At 51.7% G+C, this 8,228-nt stretch overlaps 1 protein-coding gene across 4 annotated transcripts in view; it reads left to right on the top strand.

The window, feature by feature from the left end:
• Cyth1 (cytohesin 1) overlaps window positions 1–8,228 on the top strand; it is an 80,858-nt gene that overhangs the window by 36,882 nt on the left and 35,748 nt on the right. The window contains exon 1 of one of the 4 annotated variants that reach the window (XM_051159145.1): window positions 6,930–7,264. The exons of the other annotated variants lie outside the window; for them this stretch is intronic. The gene's annotated coding sequence lies outside the window, so the exon portion shown is untranslated. Of the gene's footprint in view, window positions 1–6,929; window positions 7,265–8,228 lie in introns of those variants that run through there. 4 annotated transcript variants of the gene reach the window in all.

Raw genomic sequence — 8,228 nt, 5'->3', positions numbered from 1 at the left:
CAGTGTCTCCATTTGGGGACTGTTGTTAAGTCCCAGATCTAGCCGGCCCCTCTGTAGCATCTCAGCATGTCCTTGGCATGCACAGATGTTGTGCCAGTTTGCTGCTGCCACCGGCTTGCCTGCCTCTCCCCACTGGCAAGGCTGGGTCTGGAGCTATTTAAGTCCCAGCTCCAAGCACAGGCTGCGCCTGCAGCAGATGCCCAGCAAATGTGAGCTGAATGAGTCTGTAGGTTTCAGTAGGAGAAAAAAGTGCTAAGGACCAGCCAGGGACCAGGAGTGTGAACCAGGCTGGAGGTGTTGGATCTGTGCCTCATTCAAGAACTCTCAGGAGCTGTTCAAACCTGAGCTTGATTGTCAAGTTAAAAAAAAAAAAAAAAAAAAAAACAACAACAAACACAGAACATCTGAAGCTGTAAGTACTACAAGGGCATAAAGCAGTATTATTTATAGGAAAGCACCAAGTAGTGTTTGCATAGCACCACTCTAGCAGAGCGCGAGGCTAAACAGTTCACCTGGATATTAACCTGGTGTCTGCCCTGCTTGCTCTCTTGCTTCGTCCCTGGTGACTTGTGTCCTGGTTTTGGAAAAGCTGCTTGGTAGGTGTTAGAAGGAAGCCCTAAGGTGCTGGACAAACAGCTCAGATGCTTCTCAGAGCAACGTGTAATTCCATCTGATTTTTTTTCCATTTTATTATTTTATTCATATTACATCTCGATTGTTAGCCCTTCTCCTGTCTCCTCCCATTCTTCCCTCCCTCCCACTTCCCCCCTTCTCCCCTCCCCTATGTCTGTGATTGAGGGAGACCTCCTCCCCCTATATATGCTCTTAGAATAGCGAGACTCTTCTTGGTAACTTGCTATCCTTCCTCTGAGTGCCGCCAGGCCTCCCCATCCAGGGGACGTGGTCAGAAAAGGGGCACCAGAGTTCGTGTGAGAGTCAGATCTCACTCTCCACTCAACAGTGGAGAATATCATGTTCGTCGGCTAGGTCTTGGTAGGGGTTCGAAGTTTAATGCCTATATTCTCCTTGGCTGGTGCCTTAGTTTGAGGAGGACCCCAGGACCCTCCATCTGATTTTTAAGCAGGAGCATGCTTGACATTGAACAAAGCATATATCAAACCAAGAAGCGCATGTCACCATCTGCTGTGACAATGTTGAAGGGCTTTGCTCTGGTTTGAATTTACAGGCCTCCCTTCTGAGCGCAGCAGCCTTTGATGAGCGCAGCAGCATTGCACCTTTCCTCTTAGTGAAGAAGCAGGACAGAAGCAAGGCCTTAGACTCCGCCCCTAAAGACAATCAGCCATCCCCACTGCCTGAAGCCTTCTGCCACCTGCCATGCTTCTTCTTGTGAAGATTGAGAGCTAGGCCAGCTGCAGACGCCCAGGACCAACAGACCAGTTAGAAAGGAAGCTTGGGAGGCAGAAAGTGGAGTTAGGTTCTAAGAATCCAGTATTGGTGGGAAGAAAAACAGGCTTGGGCCTTGGGTATCAGGAGCCCTGTTGGCTTGCAGAGTGGCCAGCAAGGCCAACGCTGAGAACTGCAGAGGAGCTTGGAGGCAGCATGATCCAGAGTCCACCTAGTCATCCATAGCCCACAAAATGTGCTGACGTGGGGGCACAAGGTTGCATATGGTTTGCTGTTGGCTACATCAAAGATGGAGAGGTAGACCTTCTGGAAATATCTGAGACTTTCCACCTCTCATTTTCCCTTTGGACCTTGACAACTTTCCAAAAGCAACTTCACTGAACACAGTGTTCTGGCATCTGCTCTCCCGTCTGCCTCCTGCTCAGCTGTGGTTTCCTCTTAGAAAGGACTCTAGCGAACACTGCTTCTGCTGCCCACTGTGCCGGGGTCTTTAGCCTCCAGGAGTTTGTGTGGTGCCATCGCAGAGCCAGGTGTCACTAGCAGCTGTGTAGTCAGACTTCCAGAGCCAGAAGTGCCTTTGCAGTGTTCCAGCCAGTCTCTGGTCAGCCCTAAAATAACAGCCATTGCCTTGGCTCCCAGGAGAGCAGGCCTCTGGTCACTGAGCCCCTAACAGCCAGGAATAAGTTGACCTACCCCTGCTGATGTGACTCTCTCCTGTCTGTGGAGGTTATCAGCTACCTTTTTGTTTCTCCTGCCTATATATGGCAGGCACTGTGGGGGCAGGAAATTGAGTCCTATTGCCCTGCAGATAGGCTGGTGTGGAAGAACCCACCCAGCACGTCCCTTCCTTTCTTGAGAAAATAAGGAAGTCATGTTTTCCCTCAGCCCTGCGTTTCTTCACATTTTACAGAGGACTCAGGAAAGCTCAATTTGTGACCTGAGAGCTGAGTTTCTTCCTAGAGTCAGTGGCTGCCCTGACCTTCTTCTTGGAACTTGAGCCTCTTTCCCTGTCTCCTCTGAGTCAGGAAGGAACCTGAGCAGTGAGTCCATATGAAAGGCCAGCAGCGCCACCACAGCCGTGTTGCCAAGCAGGAGTTCCTTCATAGTGAGCGGACCAGCGTTCAAGACTGTTTCTAACACAGGTGGAGGGCTCAGGCTCTGTCTGGGTGAAGGAGCTGGCGGCATTTCTGCATTTGCTCTGAAGAGAGGCCCCAGAAGCAAAGATTGCGTTTCCTGTGTACACAACTTACAGAATAATAGCAAAGGAAAAGTCGGAGCTTGCCCTTTCCCCATGAGCTGCACTCACACAGTGACTGCTGATGGTGGCCTCACATGTGTGCAGCAAAGCACATGCCATGAACAAGGAGGGTCTGACAGTGCTGGCATCTACAGGGTACCTCACTCTTCAGTCACCATGCGCAGTACTGAAATGGTTTGAATTTTTACAGTTTTGATGCTATAGCCATCGGGAAAATTCTTACACACAAATTAAGAATCTAGATTTAGTTCAAGAAGCACTCAGATTTCCAGATGGAAAGACCTGTGTGTTTGAGGTGCTTACAGAGAGCTGCCTGCCTGTGCACATGGCTGGGAGTGCAGGGAGGCAGGTCGGCTTGTTCTCAGATCTAGCTTTTACATCCTACCCTTGATCTTGGAGACACAGGGCCGAGCTTCTTCCTGCCCCTCCTCCCCAGCTCTCAGGCCTCCCTTGCTGCATGTGGTCTCTCTCCTGCTCAGCTGCCTCCTCTGCACAGGCTGGAAGTAAGGTCCACCTAAGAGCAGCCCCTAAGACACTTGCTGGGTAGGGAAGAGATGAAACTTGCTACTCCCCAACACGCACGCGCGCGCGCGCGCGCACGCACGCACGCGCACACACACACACACACACACACACTGCTCTGGAATCTGTAGCAGAGGCCAGAGGCCTGGGCCTCTGTGGGTACTCCCTAGTCTTGACCTACTGCTAAACAGCAGTGACTGCAATGGGGCCAGCAATTGGACTTGCTGGGAACTGGGGCTCCACAGTGTCTTCAGTTGTTACCACTGGGACTAAGGACAGTTCTAAAGAGTGGATGTCTGGCACTCTACTGTGATGTGCTAGTTTTTTGTCAGCTTGACACAAGCTCTGTCATCTGGGAAGAAGGAGCCTCAATGAAGACAGTGCTTGTATTGGATGGGCTTGCAGACAAGTCTATGGGGCGTGGTCTTGGTTAGTGATTGACGTGGGAGGGCCCACGGAGGACCGTGCCAGCCCTGCACATGTGGTCCTGGGGTATATAAGGAAGTAAACTCAGCACCCCTGGGAACAAGCCAGTGAGCAGCGTTTCCTCTGTGGCCTTTGCATCAGTTCTTGCTCTAGGTTCCTGCCTGGGTCTCTTCATGTAAATGGTAGGACTATAAGCTGTAGCTGAAATAAGCCTCTGTCTCCCCAAGTTACCTGTGGTCATGGTGTTTATCACAGCGATAGACACCTAACTAAGACACCTGAGGTAAGTAGGTGGAGATGGCCCCTCTCAACTTTCTTGTTGAACAAGAGTAGATGGCAGTTGGTGGCTTTGGAAAAGTGTCTCATGGTTTCTATTCTTACTAAAGAGTCACAACACATTTTTAAGTATAAAAATTTTCAGAACCTACAGGATTAGGGGTTGAGGGTCACAGGTGGGCAGAGACTTTGTGTCCACTACGCTCTGTAGCGCCTTGAGTGTAGGGAGAGCATCCACCAGTGAGCCAAGAGCAGCGCTAAGGGCTCCTTGATCTGCGCCTTCCCCTTAGAAGTCACCACAGCAGCCAGGACAGTGCCTGTTCACCTTGTACTCTTGTCAGAGGCCATCTCTGCTCCAGCAGACCCTGTGCCCGAGGGGGGAGAGGGAGGGGCTATCGAGTGTTTGTAGTGCTAGTGTCAGGTAAGGATGGCAGCTGAGGCCACCAGCACCGGTGGTAGACGAGGGAGCACTTTCTCTTCACTACATTTGGAGTTTTAGCCATCCCGCTTTGTTCTTTCCTCCTTAAACTGGAAGGCCTCCAGGCCCGTTTCTTCCTGGCGCCTCCTTGCCGCTTGCACTCTTCCGGAGTGTTTCTGTATCTCAGCTCAGCTCAGCAACAGTGGAACCAACTGTGTGAGTTGGAGTCAAAGACACCAGCCCAGTTCCAGCTTGCCTTCCAGGCTTTTCCCACTTGAGCCACCCTTCCGCCTCTGTTCTCCCCTCCCAGCCTGGGCACTCTTTCCTCCCCAGTGAACCCTTGGACTCAACATGAATCTTGGCTCTTGTGGAGTGCCATTTTAGACTAGGGTATGCCCTGTTCTCTGTCTCCTGGCCCATAGCACCTTTATACAGCACTATGTGCTGTCTTTCCTTTTGTTTTCTTTCTTTCTTTCTTGGTTTTGTGAGACAGGGTTTCTCTGTCCTTCCTTTTGTAAGAGCAACAGTGGCCTGGGAGCTATTGAGAGTGGAGCCCCATCTTGTCAGCCTTGTGCTTTCCACTCTCACTAACAGGCCCCTGATTGATGTGTTGAATTATTTGTCTAAGAAAATAATTTCTCAAAAACATCCATTCTTTCTGTTGGGATTCCTGTCCTGTGAGCAGGTTTCCCCTCCACTTTGGTGTTTTTTTTTGTTTTTTTTTTTTTTCTGACCACTATGCTTTCATAGACTTGGTTGTACATTGATTTATTTTAGCATTGTCTTTTCTTTAGGTGTGGTAGTGGCTTGGTGTGCAGTGTCCCCTCTAATTCCTGGTCTGCTGGCTCCTGCACCTCACTGCTTGTTCCTAGAGCTATGTTCACACAGGCTTTTGCTACCAGCTTCATTTAGCATGGACTGCAGCTTAAGGTAACCAGTTCATGTGCTATAAATAAAGCCAGCAGAAGATCCAGTGGCCTCACCAAGGAGAGCCCATGGCGAGTCTTGCATGCGATGGCTGAGTGTGTGAGGATAGGTCAGGATTCACCTGGGGGGGGGGGTGTACACTTAAGAATCCGCACCATCACCTCAACAAGATGGATGTAACCCTTGGGACTGAGAGAAGAACTTCAGATACGTTCAGTGTAAGGTACCACCCAGAGGTGAGCCTGAGGGAGTCACAGCTTGTGTGATGCAAACAAACCTGCAAATCCTCAGCTGAGGTGCTATTGGGTGGTGGCTAATGCACACATACCCAGCAAGGAAGTGGCCCAGGCAATCAGGGGTTCTCCCTGGAAGGAGTGGTCATGCACAGTGTGGGGATAAGCCTCCAAACAAGAGGAAGCAAGAAGACTGGACCTATCCGATCTGGCAGAGCAGAGAGGGTGGACTCTCCAGGTGGGGGAGGAGAGAGGCAGGAGCCCAGATGAGGCATCTAGCAGCCATCTTTGCCCACATTTGTTGAAGCCGGGAAGGCATTTGCAGCTCAAGGCAGACATTTTATAAGTGATTGTAAGGATTCTTTTAAACAAGTGCTATCATCTTGGCACTGGCTAGTCGTGTTCTTACAGCTGCTTTTAGAAGACAAGATGTCTGTCAACTTACTCCTAAAATTGCAGATCGTGGGACGGGGACACCTGTGGAGAGAAGGACGACCTCCGACAGCGCTCCCTAGTGCAGGAGGCTGGAAGAAAGAGAGTCCTGGGATGGCGATCCCCTTTGTTATATATCTGGATTCATAGTTGTTAATCAGGGTTGTCCCAGGGACTCTCAGCAATGTCTAGAGACATTTTGGTAGTCACACCTGGCTGAGAGGTCCCCTGTGGCATCCAGTGGGGAGAGGCTACGGGTGCTTACTCTTGACCCTTTTGGCTCTTCAGCTTTTGTCTTCTCTGGTTGCCTCAGCATCCCAGAAGCACATAGGGAGGGAGTGATGTGCCCAGTGTGTCAGCAGCCAGTCACCTTGCAGCCCCTTCAACATGAGGCCTGACCTGTGGCTTTTTTGTCCTGGGCCTTGGGATCCCAGTTGGCCTAATAGGTGTCCATCCTTGTTACCCCTGTAGTTCCTGGAGAATCAGAGACACTGCTGGGGCCAAGATGCAGCCATGTTTCTTGTCATCTTCCGTCTTATATAGTTCTTCCCAGAAGTAGTCTGCCTAGCTCTGCTACCCAGGGCACTTAGCACACATGGTTCACCTCTGGTGAAGAATGCATAGGTGCCAGCATATGTGCACAGCAGAAGGTAAAAAGACTGCAGTATCCCATGTGGAGGGAGGAGGTCCCCCAGGGGTGGGTGCCTCCCCTCCTAAGACCTGCCCAGGTGGTGCTAGTGAGGGCAGGCTGGTATGACGTAGAACTCGCAGAATGACTGAGGTTATGCCATGTAGGTGACAGATGTTTGACCCCCAGATCCAGTCTCTGGTTTGAGAAGGCATTGTAAGTAAGGGGTACCCTCTTCCTGGAGAGAGCAACCATCAAGCTTTGCTTCTAAGGGGAGGAAGAAAGCAAATGCAGCCTATGAGCCAATGCTAGCAGTGCCTCCCCTCCCCCAGGAGGCCAGGAAGAGGGTAGTAGGAGGGGCGGTGTGATTACATTCATGGAAATGAGCCTGCTAGGAGAGGAACTGCGCACACCACCGAGTGTCAGCTGCTGCTGCAGCTCGGTGCGCCCGCCCGCCCGTTCCCATCCCCGGGGCTGCGCCAGCCTTCCCCACCAGGCTCTGCTCGCTCCCACCGCCCGCTGTTTGGCCATTCGGCTTTTGTCTCCTCTGGACGCCTCCTCCCCTGCCCTTGTGTGCTGGCACACAAATGCTGTCCTTGCTCCAGCTTTCCCTGCACCCAGAGCTAGGAGAGCTCCGGGGAGGCTGGGCCTGTGGGATTGCTGTACAGATCGACCATGGCCTCTGACACGGAGAACTGCGGACCAGCTGAGGCTTTGATGTTGCTGCCCAGGGCTTGACAGGACACTGGGGACACAGGAGTGGGGACACGCTGCCGCCGGTAAGAGCCTGGTGGATGGTACATTGAGCAGGTTTGCAGCTCCCCCTTGTTCTACCTCAATGCAGCCTCTCCCACCCTGCACCCCAAACCCTGCGGTAGGCAGCAGGACTGACGTGCTCCGCTGACTCTGCATGTCTGCCCTTGGGTTTCCATCCACCGATCGCTCCTCTCAGTAATTTGTTGTTGTTTCTTCTTGTCCTGAGACTGACAAGCAAGCCAATAACCAATTTCCAGTTCTAGCTTTGGTTAGGTTTTTTAAAGAGGGTAGCAGAAAGCCAGCGGGCAGATTCACAGCCAGACCCTCCCCTTAGGTCTGCCGACCACTTGGGGTTTATGCTGAGTCTCAGCCTTTGGACCTTCCCAGTCAGGGGCAGCCAGGGTTCTAGCAGGACACGAAGAGAAGAGCAAGATTTGGCCCTAGATCCTTTCCAGCTGCGAGACAGAGAGAAGTATGCAGGAAAACTAAAGATGTGTAAAGGATGGCATGCAAATAATCTCTAGGGAGGAGGAAAAGTGGCAGAGAAGTGACTTCTGAAAGCCCCTACTCTGTTTCTGTTGGGGAAGCACAGGGGGTGTGGTGGCCCAGCTGTGCAGTGTGATGGTGACTGCAGCTGGCAGGCACCAGAATGGCAGTGCTTCACCAAAGGACAGTACCCTCTGACCCCCAGGGGAGGATGAGCTGGAGGGTGCCAGTTTCTGGGGCACAGGGAACTCTCCAGCTGGCCCAAGAGCTGAGGACCCTGGGCTGTCTCAGAAGTCACCGAGGGGTCCCAGCTTTGTCCTGTGTAGACAATGCTGGGAGCTACTGTGCATCCTGGCCAGGTCACTGCCTCTGCCAGAGGTCTCTCAGCTATGGGAATGGCCACTTGTTTATTTTAATAAAACCACATTTTCAGGATAAAAATTGGTGACTTAGTTCCTGTTACTACCTTGAAATGTGACCTCATTTCCTTTTAGTGAGCTG

Source organism: Acomys russatus, chromosome 16, assembly GCF_903995435.1.
Source record: "Acomys russatus chromosome 16, mAcoRus1.1, whole genome shotgun sequence".
Classification (NCBI taxonomy): Eukaryota; Metazoa; Chordata; class Mammalia; order Rodentia; family Muridae; genus Acomys; species Acomys russatus.
The sequence above is the reverse complement of the archived record's forward strand: the minus strand, read 5'-3'. Positions and strand labels throughout refer to the sequence as shown.